The following is a 20,576-nucleotide window of genomic DNA, read 5'->3' as shown; positions in this document are numbered from 1 at the left end:
GCAGTAATTTAAGATTTCTTTGTAATGAGACCTTGCTCTTAAGAAACCATGTAGTAATCACATTGCATTTAAATACCATTGTATTTCGTGCTTTTTTGTGAAAATAGTTCACATTGCTATGCATTCTACATCTAAAGGTGATTCTTACAATGAGATACAAAAAGTGTAGTTCAATACATTAAAACTGGTGTCTTGAGGAGAACATGTTTACAAACTACTTCACAAAATTTTTGAGTCAAATAACCTGTGTCTAGAGCACAGAAACAACGCTGTTTCTCTCAGTTACTTAGCACACATCAATTATATGCAATGAAAATGCATGCAGTATAAATGTTCACCTGGAATGCCACCCCATGGACCCAGTCAGATAATAACATAAGGAGGGCTTCTAGGAAAATGTTCAAAAAAGTGGTTTGTGCTGGGGTAAACTGTGACTGTTCTCCACAGGAAGTGCAAAAACAAGTATCAGCCAACATGCACTGAGTGTCATATGAGCAGTCACATAGCAGCAAGGATTACAGTTCATAATAATGCATCAAACATGAAACCTTTAGAACAGCCTAATAGCAAGTCAAGCATTTATTTATTTATTTATTTATTTTACATTTGTTTACCAGGATGATCCAACAGTAAAAGCCCATTTTCAGTGGAGGCCTGGGGAGAAAAGCTCCATAGAACGGTTACAAAATATTATAGGCACAAGAGTAGACACACACAGTTACAGAGTAAAATAAGGACAAGGGTGGATACACACAATTATTAAATATTCAATTTCGGTTATAGTGAATACAGAGTTTTAGAATTGGGATATAAATAATTATACACACAGTTAGAACACAATCTATAAGGTGAGCATTTAGTCTCGGTGGTATAGTCCGGTGGCATAGTATGTCAAAGCTTTAGATGCACTATACAATAATTCTATGTCAAAACTAGATGACCTTCTATAGACTACCAGTAAGGGTATGTTCAAGGTTTTGTTAGAAGGAGAATGAGTAGAATGAGGAAGAGGTAGAAGGGAGGTGAAAGGAGTAAGGAGGATAAAATAGTAAGGTGAATATTGATGTATTGGTGGGAGGCAGAGGCTAGGAACAAATGAGTAACCAAGAAACATAAATACCAATGCACCCACAGCTACAAGAACTAGACTTCATAACTCTGTACTTGAGAATGATACATATGTCCTAGCAATGCACTCACAGCTACAAGAACTAGACTTCATAACTCTGTACTTGAGAATGATACATATCTCGGTGGGAGGGTGGCCTAATGGTTTAGGTGTTTGCCTTACAAACACAAGGTGCAGTGTTTGAATCTCACAAGGGATAATTGGCTAGGCTTAAAATGGCTCGCAAGGGCAGTTAGCCTAGTACTAACCTATGTTCTATGTTCTATGTTCATGTCCTAATTACACATAAAGTGCATATCAGACTTTAAAAAATATGTTGTAATATTGCTCTTTGCACCAGTTAAGCATCTATTTCAAAATTTCAAAGTAAAACATGGACCTACATGGACTGCATGAAGTATATCTTTTTCCTCTGTTGGATGCCCAGAATCATAGCTGCACCATACATCTCTTTAAACAATCATTGAGTGCACACTGAAATGTACAAAAATGTTAAAGGGTACAGATGAGTATTATAGCTTCATAGGTAAGACCCTTGTGGGCCATTTTAAACACAGCCAATATCCCTTTTTGTGCTTGAATTAACCTATCCCAGTAAGTGTTAGATTGGGCTTACCCATCCCATGGTCATTAATTATATATTACCCTAGTGATAATAACTAAAATCATGCCATCAATAATATGAGGGGATCAATGCATGGCATAAAACATTTTGGAGATGCCACTGTCCATTTGTGGTACGGGGACAGACACGAGGTAAACTTTCTGTTTCTAATCCATAACTCCATATTGTACTTTAATATGGCCAGGGATGAACTTTGTTTAATGTTGATGGGGAGTCTGATCCAGATTGTATTGCATATCTTAATGGGAATGCTGCCACACTACATATCCTAGGTTCATAGATGTGTACTAGGCTAATGGCCCTGGAGCCTTTACAAGCCTAGCCCACAGGATTACCCAGGCATTGTGCACCCGACCTTAGTTCCTAGTGCCTCCTTTCAACTATTTTTATTGCATCTAAAATGTTTGTTGTATAATTAGAAATTTTACTTATTTGCAATGGATTGTGCTGGTAGTGGTATTTTGGATAGTGTGCCCCTTAAAGTTATGAAGTTTATGTTGTAGACTCACAATTGTGGAATGGAATGGACTAGAAATTATGAATTCAGGCTCAATATAACAGAAATGTTTGCCATATAATTCCAACATTGACTATCTTAAAACCAACACACATTCATCCTTATGAATGAATAGAAACCTACACTAAATTTCTGTGACTGGAATCATTAGTGCAAGATAAATGACCTAAAGAAGATGTGGTCATGGCTGGCTAATGATAAATGGAGCCCTAGGCAAAAGAATTCGAAACACCCACCCCCAATGCCAACAGGCTTCTCTTACGCTCCCAAATGTATCACCCTACTCCCCCATCCTGGTCTCCCAATACCACCCAGACAGATGATTCTTTCTCTCTCTCTCTTTTTTTTTTTTTCATTTTCACACTTTGTCTTCTTCTTCAGCTTGTCCTCCATCATTTCAACACACACTAACCATAGAGAAAATAAGTGAATGAGGCAAAGGGTCCAGAAGTTCCCAAAAGCCATAAGGTCATAGATGCTCTGAGGTGCATTTTACATTTTTCCAACCTTAGCACAGAGAATTAAAGCTCTGAACTGTTAATGAGCTGCCTCTTGTAATCCAGGCTTTGATAGCCTTAGCTTACATTTGCATATTGTGTGACTCCATTTGCATATTGTGTGACTCTTAGTACAAGACAGTGATCTGAAACAATTGGGAAACTGGGCTGGGCTTCTTAATGGTCTCCTTGATCACTTACTCGGTTACTACCTATGAACCTTATCATCCAGTGCTGGCCCAAACAAAAATGATGAGTAAGGAAAAAAATAATTTCCAGACTTTGTCTTACTCCTCTGCTTTTCCTCTGCTTTTTCTCCATTTCAGCACACCCTTACTAGCAAAGACTGCACTGTAATAACTAGGGTTGCCACCTTTCATCATGGCTAAAACTGGAGTAAAGCCACACCCCTCATGTCACCAGTAACCCCGCCCATACCGCCCCCTCTCCCGCCCACATTCTGCCCATTTTGTGACATCACAATGACATCACTTGGTGAGGAACGTCCTCTTTTTCTGTTCTTGCTGCCTGCTTTTGGCTGATTTATTATGCTTTTTTGAAACAGAATACCAGAGTTTGTACAGTGTTTTATGGACTAACGGAGAATCAGTTTGATTTCTAGATAGTCCAGAAAAAAAAACGGAGGAGTGGCAACCCTAGTAATAACTATGAAGGAAACAAATGAATAAATTAGCAGCCCCACAGAAACCCTAGGGTTCTTGACTCACTGAAGTGCATTTTAGACCTTTTTTTCAACCTTTAGATCTGATGATGGCTTGAACAAAAATCATGAGTAAGGAAAGAAATTCAGTCTTATTTTCTTTCAATGAAGGAAAAAAAATACATCTAAGGCTTAATGTTCAAAACGGACAAAATACCTCCCAATGATAAGACACATGCTTGAAAGGATGCATAACTATCTGCAAATAGTGTCAGCCTCCTCACCCCATCCCCACCAGCAAAAATGATAGTCACCTTCTGCATATCCCTCTAATGTTATACTGGGACAGAAGTAAAAGAACAAGTGATTTCAGAAATTCAGAAATTAATTTCATATTGTTGGGGCCAGACATATATCCACACGTCTCCTTACCCATACCCCCCAAAAAGATATCAATCTTTTGCAGGGCCGTCCTTAGCTGAAATACTCCAGCACCCCCTTAAGCCCCACCCATACCATACTCATGAAACACCCCTATAAACCACACCCACATGTAGGTCACTCCCCAAGAAAGCCACTCCAGTCATTTCCTTCAATTATTTAAATGTATAGGAAGAAAAAATACCTTGTAATATAGTTAAACTGCAAGTGAAGGTGGATTTTTTTAATAAACCTGCTTTATCTGTTGCTCCTTCACACATTTTACTGTAAAAGTCATGCCCTCAGAAAATAGAAGCCCATGTGCCTTCTTTCAAAAGGATGCTTAAGTTAATCTACATAGTTTAATTTACTTTGGGTAGGCGAGTGAGCCTTACAGCTCAGTGAAAGTAGAATAGCAACCTCTCTCCCCCCTGTGTACAGTAGCTTAAACTAGAATAGCACAAAACACAGATAGTCATTTGCTAAATGATACAATCTCGCAATGAAAACAGACTTAGCATGACCAATAAACTTCTCTGCCATTGAGATGGCATGAAACTCCACATTCATAGAAAATGCATCTGGCCAGTGCAGGATTAGGTTTACTTTTGGGCAGTTTTCTAATTAGACTCCTTGCACACATTTTAGGGCAAGGCATACATGAATTTGTTCGTTTATTCACCTTCCTGATTGTATTAAGTTATATTCCTTGTATAATACAGCACCACTTGTTAGAATGTGTTTTAAATTTGTAGTTTTAGACATTTTTAGTAAGCAATGAAACAAAGTATAAACCAATGACAAAACTACCCATTTCAGAAAATTTCAACCATAAAAGGCAACCCAGACGTCTGTCTTTACAATTCACCAATATCACTCAATTCAAAATCTCTACAGAAGTAAAATCATCGGAATAATTCCACAGTAAAATAAATCTGTAACTAATGAAGAGGATGCTACTGGCAAACAACTTTACACCTCAATGTTTCATCTACAAATTCAGTGCCTGTTGCCCTTAAATTAATCATCTATATTACATTAAAAAATATTGGTAAACTGGTAATATTGCAAAAGAAATGACTGAAACTGACCAGTTCATAGTTATCTCATACAAGCCATCTCATACAAAGGATGAAACACTCAGGAGTGAAGAGCCCCTATTTCTCCTTATAATACACCAAATAATCTGCAATCATATGGGTAGTGTGATATCAGCACTTTTATATGTCAGTACTTCATCTATATGGTGTGGAAGTAGAATCCACAGCCTTCTGCACCAAAGGCAATTATGCTACTAACACTGCTTTCAGATTCTACAACAGTGTGCCATTTGATAAAACAGTTGCACATTTAAAACAGACTTGGCATGAGCAGCACTAAACTTTCTTCCTTTGAAATAAAATGCACAAACACCAATAGCCACTTGCTAAACAGGACAGCCTCACAATGAAAACGGGCTTAGCATGAGCAGTAAACTTCCCTGCCATTGAAACAGCATTAAAACCTACATCCAAATAAAATGCATCTGGAAAGTGCAGAATTAAGTTTACCTTTGGGCTATTTTCAAACTACAGGCTCCTTGAACACATTTTTATGGCCATGAATACACGTATGTGTTCTTTGATTCACCTTCCTGATTGTAATAAATTATATTCCTTGTACAATACAGCACCAGTTGTTAGTATGTTTTAAATTTGTAATTTTGAACATTTTTCCAGCAAGCAATGAAACAAAATGCATGACCCAATAATGACAAAACTGCCCATTTCAAAACATTGTAACCATAAAAGGCCACTCAGACTTTTGTCATTACAATCCACTAGTGTCAATCATAAGCACAATCTCTGCAGAAGTAAAATTCATCCGAATAATTCTACATTAAAGAGATTTGTAAATAATGAAGAGGTTGTTACTGGCAAACAACTTTACATTTCAGTGTTTCATCTACAAATTTAGTTCCTGCTGCCCTTGATAAAGTAATTGCCTACTTTACATTAAAACTGGTAAGCTGGTAATATTGCAATAGGGAATGACTGAGAAACTGACAACTAGGCATCTTATAGAAAAGAGGACACTCGGGAATGCAGACCCCTATCCCCCTTTAAAATGCACCAAATAATCTGCAACTAAGGCATTACATACCATGCCTTAATACCTCTCAACCTCTTAGTGCAAGAAAGCTGGACAAAGCCTAAAATAGTGGGGGGGCAAAGGCCACAAAAAGAGGGACAAATTAAAATATTGCTTTTACAGACTTAGAAGCATTTGTCTTAGCATGCATTTTCTGAAGGAAATGAGGGCTGAAACTCAAATGTTTGGCATTTAGTTATTTAAATCCTCAGTGATTTGCCAGAAAAACATAAATTTTATGAGGAATAGGCCAAAAATATGAGGCAAAAATCTGGACAGAGCCTAAAATAATGTGGATACAATGGCCAAAAAAAATAGGGATAGTTTTGCTTGCAGTGCTATTTAGTGACTTCAGTCCTCCCTGATTTGCCAGAAAACCACAAATTATGAGAAACAGACAAGCTATAATGCTAAATCTGGATACTTGAGAGGGACCTCATTTTTGTCTGTTTTCCATAAAGTTATGTTTTTTTACCAAATTACTGGTAAATCTTTCAAGACTGAAGTTGCAGCACTAATGTAAAACCTATCCGCTTTCTCACAGAGTTCCGCTGTGGTCACCCCTAGCTGGGAGGAGCCGAAAGACAAACAACAACACTCCAATTCTGCTCTCATACAAAACACATTCACTTTTCTCTCATACAGAAATGAGAGAAACTACTAGTTTAAATTATGCATACACCTATCTTCTCGGTTCTGCCACAGTAGCACACACATACAGCGACTCTCTCACAAAGCAACACACACACACACACCTACTCTCTTGCACATCAACAAAGACTCTCAAAGGAACGAACGGGAGTTTAAATTCCATACACACACACACACACACACACACACACACACACACACACACACACACACACACACACCTACTATCACACAGTAACATACATATGCTTTATATCTCATACAAACAGAACAGCAAATTTATATTCCATATACATACGTGCATACCCACACACATTCTTTCTCATACAGAAATAAACAGTTTAAATTACACATAAACACATACACATACACTTACCTTCTTTATAACCCAAACAGCACATGGAGACACAGACTTAACTCTTCTTTTGAACTGCTGGCTTAAATTCCACGTGGAACTGCAGAATGCATTTGGATGATGTTGGCGCCATGATGCACGCAAGTTTCTCCTTAAAGGAGAAGATTATTGCACCGCAAACTAAACTTTTTTTTAGCCTCCTGGCTAACCTGCAGCTGTAAGTGGGAGGCTGCTAGCCTCATCTCCCCTCCCCCACCCTCCGCCCTCTGGTTAAAGTGCCAAGAAGAGCGCAAACTTTATATTAATTAAAAAAATAAGTAAATACATGCATAACGTGCCCTTTACAAGGCCGGCCTGTATGGCGCCCTAGTCACCTAGTTCGCCTATGCCTAAGGCTGGCCATGATCTTTTGATTGCTTTTTAGCTTGGGATAATTAGGGATTATCTCAATAAGAAAAAGAGATGTGCACATCTGATATTTGATTGTGAGGAAAGTGAAAAAATAATGATCACAGTAATTTTCACCTATTTGCTTCTAGATCGTATACTGCCAATATAAATGCTATACCTTTTGTGCACTTGTCTGAGGTTTGATAGTGAGGAAAGTTAAATAATAACCAGACTTTCCTCAGCCAGCCAGCCACACAAGCTTTTTTTTAATATTCCTTTTTGCTGTTTTGCACCTGCGTTTGAACATTACAAGGTCTGTATTCCATGATGTTGCAATTTTCAAACTTAATGTGGCATAACTTGAATGTCAAGTCAAATAAAGCAAGAGCTTGGCTGGTTTTAGACTAGGTGGAACATGGGGCATTGTGGTTGAGAATGGGACTACCAACCTGTGTCACAATTTCTTTATATAGTGTGCGGGTCTGGGACTGCCAGACTGCTAGAAGCTCTGTAGGTGTAAATGTGTTCTGCTTTAGTTTTTAGAGTAGGACTTCTTAACTGCTGGCCAGGAAAACTCCATCAAGACTAACCTTATGTATAGGCAAACTAGGGTGACATGCTTGCAAGGGAGCTTGTTCCATATTTACTTATTTATTTATTCTTTAGAGCAATGAAAAATCTAATTTCTTTGGTCTGAAAAATAAAGAAATAAAGTGCCCTTGCTGAAAAGACAATGCACCCGAGGGATAATAGACACAGTGCTCCACCTCTAGTTAACTTGACATGCATGTCTTGTCACTTTATTTTTATTTATTGACATTTGTTAACCGGGTTTGTCCAACTGGGCTTGTGGCCCATTTTCAGTGGAGACCCGAGGAGAAAAGCTCCAGTAATACATTTTAAAACAAGTACAATTTTAAACAATATTGATATAATAGCAGTTATATCAAAACGATTCACATATTTTGGGATACATGCATAAAGTTAAAGTTGCATTAAAAAGAAGCTAAGTAACAATTTTACATTGATATAGTTCAATAGGTCAACAATAAACATTTTTTGTTTGTATAAAATGGTGCAAATGCATAGTAGACACATTGGAGAGAGAGGTGTAATGAGGTACTAAGGATGGTCCTTTTGAGGGTACATAAAGGGAAGGAAGACTAGATAGGGTCATGGCAAGGGCAGGTTCTGGAATTGAGAAAATAAGCTTTTAGTTCATTTTTAAAGTGTGAGGTGTGGGAGATTGAATGTAAGTCAAGGGGAAGTTTGTTCCAAGCATGGGCAAGGGAGTGTTTGTAGAGTAGTTTGTCTACTGACCTTTTTGGGTGGTAGATATCAAGTAATTGTTGGTTAGAAGTACAGAGGGTCTGGGATGGGATGTAGATGGAGACTAAGGAAGATAGAGATAGACAGAAGGAGGGTTTATAAAGAATAGAGTGTAGCATATGAAATTGATAAGATAGCAGAAACTGGGGAAGTTCAAGCCATTGAAGAGAGTTTAAAGAAATGCAGTGGTGTGAGTTGTATGGGGAGTTTGTAATGAATCTGGCTATTTTATGGTAAGTCTGTTGCAGTTTGTTTAGAGTGGAGGCCTGGATATTGGTAAGAACTGGGGTGGCATATAAGAGGGAGGGGAGGAGGAGTGCCTGGCCCAGGGTAAGTCTAGATTCAGGGGTTAAGAATTTTTTGTTCTGATATAGCAGACCTAGTTTCTGGTTTGTTTTTTTTTTATACATTGGAGTATGTTTAGGTTGAACTTGAGTTCTTCATCGATAATGACCCCTAGGAGTTTTGTGTGGGTGTCAGGTTGGATATTTGTATTGTTAAAAGATGTAATAAAAAAGGAGGTTTTGTGATGAGAAAGAGAACGAGGAAGAAAAAGTAGGAGTTTGGTCTTTTTGGGATTTAGGATCAATAGGTTGTGAGAGAGCCATTGTTCAGTGGATAGTAGGGCCTGTTGGGTCAGGGAGTGTAGTTCAGGAATGTTATTTGAGATGGATATAAGTGTGGAGTTGTCGGCATACTGAATAAGGGAGGATTCTTTGCATGAAGTGTAAAGATCATTGGTGAAGATGTTAAGCAAAAGGGGTCTCAAGATGGAGCCTTGGGGAACACCAGTGGAGATGGGAAGGAAAGGTGAGGAGTATGAGAGCCATTTGACAGATTGTTCCCTGCCAGATAGGTAACTATTAAACCAGGCAAGTGCGGAGGGGGATAGGTAGAGATTTGCGAGTTTGGTTAGTAGTAGAGGATGAGAGACAGTATCGAAGGCTTTGGAGAGATCTAGGAAGAGACAGGAAATTAGTTTATTATTGTCTAGAGCCTCTGCAATGATATGAGTGAAGGAGAGGAGGGCAGTGGTGGTGCTGTGGAGAGGACGAAATCCATGTTTGGTAGGGGTAAGTAAGTGGTGTGTGAGGAGGTGATTGAGAAGCTGTGAGTGAATACATTTTTCTAATATCTTGGAGAGGGGGGACAGAATGGCAGTGGGTCAGTAGTTTGAGGGGTCAGTGGAGTTTCCACCTTTATGAAGAGGGATAGTGAAGAAAGATTTCCAAAGGGTGGGGACAGTTGATTCCAGAATAGATCAATTAATTAGTATAGATACAGGATAGGCAATTGAGTCAGCAGCAAGTTTGAGGAATGTAGGAGATAGATTGTCAGTGGAAGGAGAGCAAGGTTTTAGCTTGAGTAGTAGAGATTTGATGTAAGTAATGGGAATTGGCTCAAAAGAAAACAAAGTTGTGTTAGTGGGACTTGGAGAGGTGGGTGTCGAAGTAGAGTTTGGCTTAGAGGTTACCAGATTTTGGATGGAAGAGATAAAGTGTTTATTCAGGAGGGTAGCTTTTTCCTGAAAGGAAGAGTTAGGGTATGGGGAGGGATTAGAGGGCTTTCCAGGATAGAGGATGTTCTTGAGAGCTGACCAAATTTTTTGAGGATTGGATTTGTTGTTAAGCTGAGCAAAGCTATAGTATAACTTTTTGTCATTAGTTGTATGTTTTTTTGCAAGGTTCCTCAGTTGCCTGTATTTTTGAAGAAAATGTGGTTGTTTAGTTTTAGTCCAGGTTTTCCAAGCATGATCTTTTTGTTTCATAAGGGACCTAGTCTCTTTGGAGAGCCAGGGAGCATGGTTTGATTTTACTCTGATCTTCCTAGAGGGAGCTAAGAAGTTTAGAGTATTCATGAAGATGCTATTGAAAGTGCTTACAGCATCGTTTAGGGGGAGGTGTTTTAGAATGGACCAATCTATGTTGTGGAGAATGGAGTTAAATTGGGATGAATTGAAAGTCGATAGTTTTCAACAGTCTTTGATAAGGTGGGGTTTAGGAATATGGGAGTAGTGTCTTAAGATGTTGGTAGGGAGATGATCACTGAGGGATTCAGGTATGGTGGTGGGATTGTGGTATTGGTGGGGGGAACTGGTAAGGATCCAGTCTATGATAGAGCTGGAAGAGGAATTTTTATGGAAGCAAGTGGGAGATGTTATAAGTTTGTGGAAGCCGTGTAGGTGGATACTGAGTTGGGGGGAGTCAGTTGAGTTTGGACCAATCAGTGTTGACATCACCAAGGATAAGTGTCTCGTATGGTATGTTGTGAGAGGACCAGGATAGGATGTTTTCAAGAATGGGCAGATTGTTACCAGGAGGAAGGTAGATAGAGGCAATTGCAAGTTTTTTGTGGGAATTCAGATGGTAGTTAAGGATGATTTCAGCTGGGAGGAAGTCAGGAATTGGGGAAGGGTATGGTGAGAGGTTAAGAATGTTTAAGTAGAGGATGGCCACGCCACCACCTTTTTTTACAGGTCTATCAGATTGGAAGATATTATAACCTGGTGGGAGTATTTCAATATTTGAGATGTGTGGCTTGAGCCAGGTTTCAGATAAGGAGAGGATGTGAGGGGTATTGAGAGCTATCCATCAGTGCAGCTCAGTGACTTTATTTGCTAGACTCTGAATATTCAATGAGTAAATAGTTAAGTATTTGGATGAAGATGATTCTTGTGACTGAGGTTGGTGACTGTTAACTCATTAACCCCTAGTACCTTCTCACAGCGCTTGTGTGCTTAACACCGAGCACGCTGTGAGAAACTAGTAATTAAATGTAGTTACAGCTGAGTCCCTCCCACAAGCGCATCTAACTTTATAGCCCTATTGCAGCTCCACTGTTAAAAAAAATAATTTGAAAAAGTACCTGAACTTTGTCAGTTACCTTCTCAACTTATTTTTCATAGTGGAGTTGCTAGGTGCTCATATTGGAATTGTTGGAGAAAATTGGCTTGCCTTACACGATCACAGTGCGGTTCCCCAGAAAACTAACTTTTAACGGCTGGAGCCATTGAAATAACTGCCACTAGCACAACTTCCTACTCTCTCTCTCATCTGTTGCTGCACATGGTACCAATTTCATGTTAATAACTAAACAGACCGCACAGACAGCAGCAGTCTCAGGATTGTTAACTCCACAGCTTATATCAGCTGTTCAGTTTTTCACTAAGCACCGATATGACTTCCCAGCCCTTGCAAACTAACATACATGATTTTACAGCTACCAATCAAGATCAGAACACTTTGTAGCCAGACATACCACCACCTGCTGACAAGTTTCCACTCCATGAATCTCCGGAACCAGGGAAGTCAACACAGACACCCTCCACACTTCCTAACGACAGTGCCAACTTGTTTAGGGATTCTCCAATGCCAACACATACTGCTGAAGTTTTATGGTACGAGCTCCCAAATCCACATCCTGTCATTTTGCTGCACTCCTTCACCAACAAAAACAAGTAAAAAAACAGAATTAAATAAAGACGATTTTTTTATATACTTCGTTCTGCTTCGCTAATGATAAATGATGTTCTGTGTTTTCAAGCAAGGTAGTTTCCGGTGTTACATTTATGAAATGGAATACAGTTAAAATTACTAATAGAACTTGCAGAAGGGATATGTCTCAGCACCAAAATGTCCGGAGCTACAACTGTCAGAAAGGTAGAGACTTGTAAAACTGCTGTTTCCCTATGTATTTTACTTTTCTTTTATTTAATATTTAGTGGAAGTTTGACTGCTGTTTTTGGCACTAAAACAAAACCCGTTACTGTGTCAGTTCACTTCAGTGACATACCTAACTGCAGTTGAAAGCATGTTCCGCTTTTTGTTCTCTGACTGGCTCCCAAATAATAATTATAGCCAGTCATCCGAGAGAAAGAGAAAAGGAGGCAATCAGTGAACGCTTTTGACTTTAAGAATGCTGAGTAAAAGTTAATGCCTTAATTTTTCTGAGTCAAGCAGTATATGCTTTTAATTTCTTTTCAGTTACGAAAACAGCCATAACTAGCACTTATACAGAATGAAGCAGATGCCACTCGCACAAACTGATAGAGCGTAAAATAGACAGCTGCCGATGTGGACAGAGTGCTGAACAAGAATTAATTTGTGAAGCTAGTAGACTGTCACGGCGTCATAATAAATGCCGAATACCTTGCATTGCAGTAACGCTAATGCGCCAACGTGCTTTGTGTTTGATTTAATGATGCTTTTTATTCTTTATTTGATGTGTACTGGTAGATCTCCTACCATTTTATTTTTATCTGCTTACCGGAATTGTTCCCTTTCAGTACTTAGAACTGCTCTTACTAAAGTGTTTGATGCTGAACTAAAATCTGCTTGGTGTGATGTTGCACTGTAATATAATTTTTAAACTAATTTGAACTATCTTATTTGCAAGTTGGTAATAAGGATGTTTATGCTGGTGTTATGTAGGTAAACACAGACTGTATACTCCTGGACATCCTTACTTCTTGTAATGATTGTAACAGTCTTCCTCAATACATATACCTCCACTACAGTGATATGGCAGCTGGTGTGGCTCTAAACTATATTGTCTTAGATGGCTTAGAAGGGACTTGATGTTGTAATGGTACATATCAGAAAGGTTTTGTGAAAACCTTTGGTGTTCCACTTCCACTTTTAATATGGGAAATTATCCTTTAAGGGTCTAATTACAGGCATAGATGACACTGGCATATGCTTGGTAGACAGTTGTAATTTTTTTTACTTTATAGAAGCTTGCTTACAAAGTAAATGGGCTGGCCGTGAGACTGTTTTCAGACATGACCCAGGCTGCAGAGGAGCTGAAAACAGTATATTACATTACATGACTGGTAGTTATACAATACTGTACAAATGAAACAGCACAGAATGAGTTATACAATGCTAGATAAAATACACTCTACAGAGAATCAGTACATGACTGTCAATTATATAATAATTGACAGAAACAGCTGAGAATCAGTACAATAGGATGTAGTTAAGAAGTAGTGTGCAGTACTGTGCAGTCGAATGGTAGCAAGAAGTTATTTACAGTATTTACATCCTTATATTACTATTGCAGCTGTGAGTTATCAAACTTTGTTTCAGTGAAAAGGGTGCGAACAGGATGGTGCTTGACCTGTGCCCATATCTTTCGATGTTTAAGCACAAGTTCCCAGGGAGAAATGCTTGTTTGTACATTATAGTTCAAGCTGGCATCCAGTAGTCATATCAAGGTAGTATTTAGCTAGTCAGTGCTTGACATCAGATCTCTTCTGTGTTTGCAGTCTGTACTCTGAGGGAGTTTGTAACACCTTGCTACCTGAATCAGCCCTCCTCTCCAGAATAGGCACACTTGTTTTCTCCAAGCCAGCTCCTGGAGATGCCCAGGCTACTCATGGAACCTGGGTTCCCTGGGTCACAGTCAGGTCATCTATAGCAACATAATTGGTCCTACCTAGTTTCTAGTTGTACATTTACATAGAGTTTATACCCTAGACGCAAATGTATATTTACATGGTTTGCACTCAGGACAGAAATCACAGTATCTCACTTCTGTAATCTTTTTACTGTCTGTTTCTATTGTAAACTTAATTTATAGTCGTGGAGCTTTTCTCCCCAAGCCTCCAGTGAGAAAGGGATCTGGCTCAGTCGGACATTCCCATTCAATAAATGCCAAATAAGTAAACACCATAATAACATGATATATTGAAACGTGTGGGAGGGAGGAAAGACTTTGTGAGATATATGTTGTTGATTTTACTCTAATTGTGGCATTGATCAAACAGATATTTTGGACAATATTTCTGCCTGTCACTTCTGTGTCTTATTCTAACCAGAGTGATATTTCAGTGAGATAAAAGCTTGTATAGGCCCTATGGCCAATAGCCTAGCACCTACCTATGAACCTGATAAGCTTGCAAAGAGCAGGTACAAGTTTGCCAAAGGATTGATAGATAGAAAGTAAGTATAAATATTTGTGTTTTGAGATCTCAGTAGTAGTAGTGTGTGTGTGTGTGTGTGTGTGTGTGTGTGTGTGTGTGTGTGTGTGTGTGTGTGTGTGTGTGTGTGTGTGTGTGTGTGTGTGTGTGTGTGTGTGTGTGTGTGTGTGTGTGTGTGTAATATATATCATCATCTTTTTTGGCTGTTCCCGTTAGGGGTCACCACAGTGGATCATCTGTTTCAATTTCTTCCTGTCATCTGCATCGTGTAATCCCACCTCCACCTTAAATGTATCTGTCTCTCCCACCGCAGTCCTCACCAGTGTCGCACTACCCTCGTACATATCCTGTACCACTCTTACATACTTCTCTGCCACTCCCGACTTCCTCATACAGCACTACAACTCCTTTCTGGGCACTCTGTTATATGCTTTCTCTAAGTCCACAAAGACACAATGCGCATATATATATATATATATATATATATATATATATATATATATATATACATATATATATATGCTCACCTCAGAACCTTCACTCCTACAATTCAAAAAAAAGCTTAAACCCCATCTCAATACTCTCTGGCAATGTCCCTGTTCCAAACCTGATTAACCACTATCATTTACCCTTCTCTTACCTCACTATCCTTAATCACTTTTTAACAAGGCGCCTCACCTTTGTAACTGACTTATGTTTTTTTTTATATGCTGCTGTTATTTTTTTCCCAAGATGTGATGTATCTTTATATTGTATTTAGAACTCAACTATCCTCCTTTTTTTTTGCATTAACAATGTTCATATGTCTGTTATGTACCTGGAGCTTTTCTCCCCGGGCCTCCGCTGAAAATGGACATGTATCCAGTCGGACTCTCCCGGTTAACAAATGTAAAATAAAATAAATAAAAAAAAAATATATATATATATATATATATATATATATATATATATATATATATATATATATATATATATACACACACAGTCACTGGTCTCCTGTGTAAGAGGCTACTATCCTAGTGGGACTAACCTGGTCAACAATAGATAAATAAATGAATAGTGGAGCTCAAAAGGGTACATTGATGGGTGTGGTATTTGTCTAAAGTAATGTCTTTACAGTATGTGGAGTGTTGTTCTAGAAGTTACTAAGAGTGACTTTTTTGGAGCATCTATTCAAGTATGGGTGGTGTTAGTAGTAATACAGTTGCATGTTGGATACAAGATGCATTTGAGTTGTATGTGCTTGAGTTGTGCAGTGACCTCTTTTGACATTTTATTCTGTGCACGAGTAGAATGTGAAGGGTGAGTCTAGCAGTTATATAATACTCCTATGGCCTATAGTAGTGCAATGGTAGTATTAACAATTAGTGAAAAAGTGGGTTGCTACCTTTTTGGGTGCCAAAATCCAGGTATTTGTAATTAAATGTAGGTCTGCCTTTTGTTTGTTTTCAGAATGTTGGCATTTTGGACAATATTTCAGCCTTTTGAAGTTTTGTGTTATTATACCCAGATGGAAGGTTAGGTGAGAACATGGATTACTACTTTTTGGATTAATTCATATACGGATCAGCCACATAAGGTTGAGATTTTGTCTAGGCTTATTGCATTTCTGATTATACTCAACAGTTGTTTGAGTGAGATAAAGGTTCTTACTTGATTACTACCAGCATGGAGCTATGTTATATTTTGGGAATTTTTCATGGCTTTGTCAGTTACGTGTGGAATTTAGGTCTGGGAGGAAGGCCTCACTATTTTACTGACTTACTCAGGTCTTCTCTGTACCGATGATAATGAGCCTGTGTTACATAACAGCTGCACAAGGTAATATAATTAATGCCTATTGAACAGGTTATGTGCAGCAATTATCACCTGTGTCTGACCATGCATAACTTTGCAGTAATGAAAGGCAGGTCATTATCACCTTAGCAGTAAGTCAGTTACAGTACAGCACTGACTCATTATCACTTTTCAGGTACAACTCTCAGCAGCTGTCATGGTTATTCACATAAGTAGAAGTAGTTATCACTATGATGAATGCACAAGCCAGATTGTATTTTTTCTCTGCTTATAGTCATTGCAAGCCACCCCCCTCATTCTTCACTTACTTGTTATATAGTTGTACCATCCGGGAAAGGATGCATGCAAAAAGACACAGCCTGGGTCAGTCTTGGTCTTTTGACATATTGCCTTGATGTAGCTCTCCACTCAGTCTCCCTCCCTTCAGGTGTAGTTGATGTATGTTGGTGAGGGTAGTAAATGTATGAAGGTCAGGGCAGCAATTAGTGAGTTACCTCAGTCCCACATCCCTTAGGTCCATTGCTGAATGGGCACATGTAAAGAGAAAAGGAAGAGGTAAGGCAGACTGCTGACACTGAAGGAGGTCATGAGACAATAGTGGTATCAGCAGTCTGAGTGGCCAGCCAGCACAGCTATGGGACATTTCAGATGACCAACATCTGGAGCCCCATGCCTGTCCTTGGCATATTAGTGGAGTGGTGGTCCTTACCATGCATTTCCTCTTTACATGTGCCCTTTCTGTACCCCCTTGTCAGTCATTGTGTGTAATTTGGTGTTTTTATGGGTAGCAGGTATGTACCTCTGAAGCGTCATCACCTAATACAAAGAATACTGCCCCTGTGGATAGGATGGAAGATTTGGATGGGCTAACCAGGTAATGCATATGATATACATTTATATGTTGTCTTCCAATACATCTGTCAAATATCAGTAGTAATCTGTTTGCATTTTCTTTCCTCTGCAGGTTTGTCCACCTTGTAACACTACCACAGCTATGCAGGATTGGTAACATGCAGCTTGTGAGAAGAAGAATGGAAGGAGAAGAATGGAAAACACCCATGACCAAGTAGGACCAGTATAGTAAGTAAAACTCTGTTATGAAAAGTGTTGTGTAAAATGTATTTATCTGAGTTTGGCAAATAACTGTGGTAAGGAGCTGGTGAGGATGCTGAGAAAGAACAACTGTTTCAGGAAAGTGCTACCACGTACAATCTAATATGTCAGTGACCATCCTGCAATACTTCTTTTTTAGTTTCCTTTTATCAGGCATGTGTTGAGCTTAGATGACAGGAAGGGCTTACTAATACAGAACTTGATCCATTAGACCCACTGCTGAATGGACACATGTAAAGAGAAAAGGCATAGGTAAGGCAGACTGCTGACAGTGAAGGAGGTCGTTAGACTGCAGTGGTATCAGCTGTCTGAGTGGGTAGCCAGCACAGCTATTGGACAGATCAGATGCCCTTGCCTGTCCTGGGTTCATTAGTGGAGTGGCAGTCCTTACCTTGCTTTTTCTCTTTACATGTACCCATTCAGCAGTATGTTGGCTACACCAAGAATGTGTATATTTAGAATCATATGTGTCTACATGGTAAAACAACGGCTTCTGAATGCTCTACACATGTACAGATATCAGTTTTGTTAGGACTCAGGTTATGGAAATTATGATTTTTTCATGTTTTGGTAAATAACTTTGCAAGGGAGCATGTCAGTGTGCCAAGTAATACCTCATTTTGAAGACAGTATTGATAGTTCCAACATGGTAAAAGAATGGTGCCCGTATGTTGTACACGTGCAGATATCAAAATTTGTTTCTGACTTAGGTTATGAAAATTATGATTTTTTTTCATATTTTGCATACTTTGCAAGGGAGTATCTGAATGTGCCAAGTAATATCTAATTTTGAGGAAAGTATTGCTGGTTCCAATATGGTAAAATAATTGTGCCTGTATGTTTGACACGTGCAGATATCAAAGTTTGTTTGGGACTTACGGTTATGGAAATTATGATTTTTTTCATATTTTGGTAAATAACTTTGCAAGGGAGCATCTGAATGTGCTAAGTAATGCCTCATTTTGAAAAGATTATTTATAGTTCTAACATGATAAAATAATGGGGCCTGTATGTTGTACTCATAGGCAGATAGCAGTTTGTTTGGGACTTAGGTTATGGAAATTATGATTTTTTTTTCATATTTTGGTAAATAACTTTGCAAGGGAGCATCTGAATATGCCAAGTAATATCTCATTTTGAAGACAGTATTGCTGGTTCTAACATGATAAAAGAATTGTGCCTGTATGTTTGACACATGTGCAGATATCAGTTTGTTTCACACTTAGGTTATGGAAATTATTTTTTTTTTCATATTTTGGTAAATAACTTTGCAAGGGAGCCTCTGAATGTTCCAAGTAATACATAATTTTGAAGACAGTATTGCTGGTTCCAACATGGTAAAAGAATTGTGCCTGTATGTTGGACACATATGCAGAAATCAAAGTTTGTTTGGAAGTAGGATATGGAAATTATTATTTTTTTTCATATTTTGGTAAATAACTTTGCAAGGGATCATGTCAGTGTGCCAAGTAATACCTCATTTTGAAGACAGTGTTACTCCTTACAACATGGTAAAAGAACTGTGTCTGTGCACTCTACACATGTAGAGATATCACAGTTTGTTTAGTCTTGTACGATTATGAAAATTATACATTTACAATACTTTTCATTATTATGCCCATATCTTTGCAAGGGAGCATGGTGATCACACAAATGATGCATCACTTTAAAGCTGACATTCAGATGCACAACTTCTACACTAATTTGTAGGCTCTGTCTGTTACAGGTGATGAGATATTATGCTTAGTTTATTTATCAATTATGAAAAATAATATATTAATCATATTTCTGTGAATATCTCAAGAATGGAACATCGCACAGTAATGGTTAAGGTATCATTTTAAAGCTGACATTCATACTAACAAATTACATTCAAATTGTATGGGTCTACATGGTACATTGACCAAGATATTATGCTTTGTTTTTCCAAAAAGGTAAAAAATATGCACAATATCAGCATTCCTTGCCAAATATTTAATAATGACTTTGATATACACTATCAACATTTACACTGCTGGAAAGGTCAGTGTCTGCTGAACAACTTTTGTGTTTACATTTTTAGTCTAGCTCTTATAGTTAGAGTTATGAACATTTGTTTTCTGTATGGTATTACAAATGGATTTTCTGAAAATGAGCTCAGGCTGCACTGTTGTTTCTATGGTGGAATTATGCAGGCAGCTTTTCCTGAGCTGCTCCGGAGTGAATGTGTTAAAGGAGTAAGCTGGAGGCAGTGTAGAGGTAGTTTTGGGGAGAGAGGGGCCAGGATTGGGATGGATATCTCCAGAACAAAGTAGGTTTTTAGTGAGGAGAGTTGTGTGTAGTAGATGCTAGATGGAGTTTGTATAGTTTTAAATAATAGTTTAAAAACCTGTATTATGGATAGTTTATATAGACTTTAGACTTGAGCATAGTGACGTCACAGAGCAGAGAGCTTGTAATATTCAAATGTAGGTACAGAATGGTGTGAGAGTATTTAAAAAAGTTAGATATGAATCTCCAGTGCCTGGCTTTACTGACTGACTGACTATAATGCTCAGCGGTTTAACAGAAAATTCAAACATTTACTAGTGATAAAGGTCAAAATATGAGACAAAATCAGGGACATGCTGCAAAATTAAGGAGAGCTGAGAGGTAAGAGCAAAGGTTCAATGAGAATGAAAACAGCAATGAGAAAGTGTTGTTATTATTTTTATGGTGACACTGACAGTGATCAGCCAGATATTTTGGCACTATTTCTGGCTTTGTGATTTTAATACTGTAATGTGTAGCAAGCTGGCAGCTTGTTTGTGTGGAGGTGGAAGAAGATAGCCATTAGACATGGTGGCTGTAACTGCTAACTTGTGGTTAGGGTTGGCTGGATTTGATTGCGCATTTATGAGAAGTGGGCACCTGATATGCACCGACAGAGTAGTTATAACTGCTGTGGCTGTCTGTGGAGGAAAATGACTAACTGCCTGTTGCTGTTTGCTTATTATTTTGACTTTGCAATACTAATATGATTTATATGAAGCAAGATACAATATTTATGTGAAGTAATACACT

This window comes from Protopterus annectens, chromosome 11.part0 (assembly GCF_019279795.1).
Source record: "Protopterus annectens isolate FY-2018-M chromosome 11.part0, PAN1.0, whole genome shotgun sequence".
NCBI classification, from domain to species: domain Eukaryota; kingdom Metazoa; phylum Chordata; order Ceratodontiformes; family Protopteridae; genus Protopterus; species Protopterus annectens.
The sequence above is the reverse complement of the archived record's forward strand: the minus strand, read 5'-3'. Positions refer to the sequence as shown.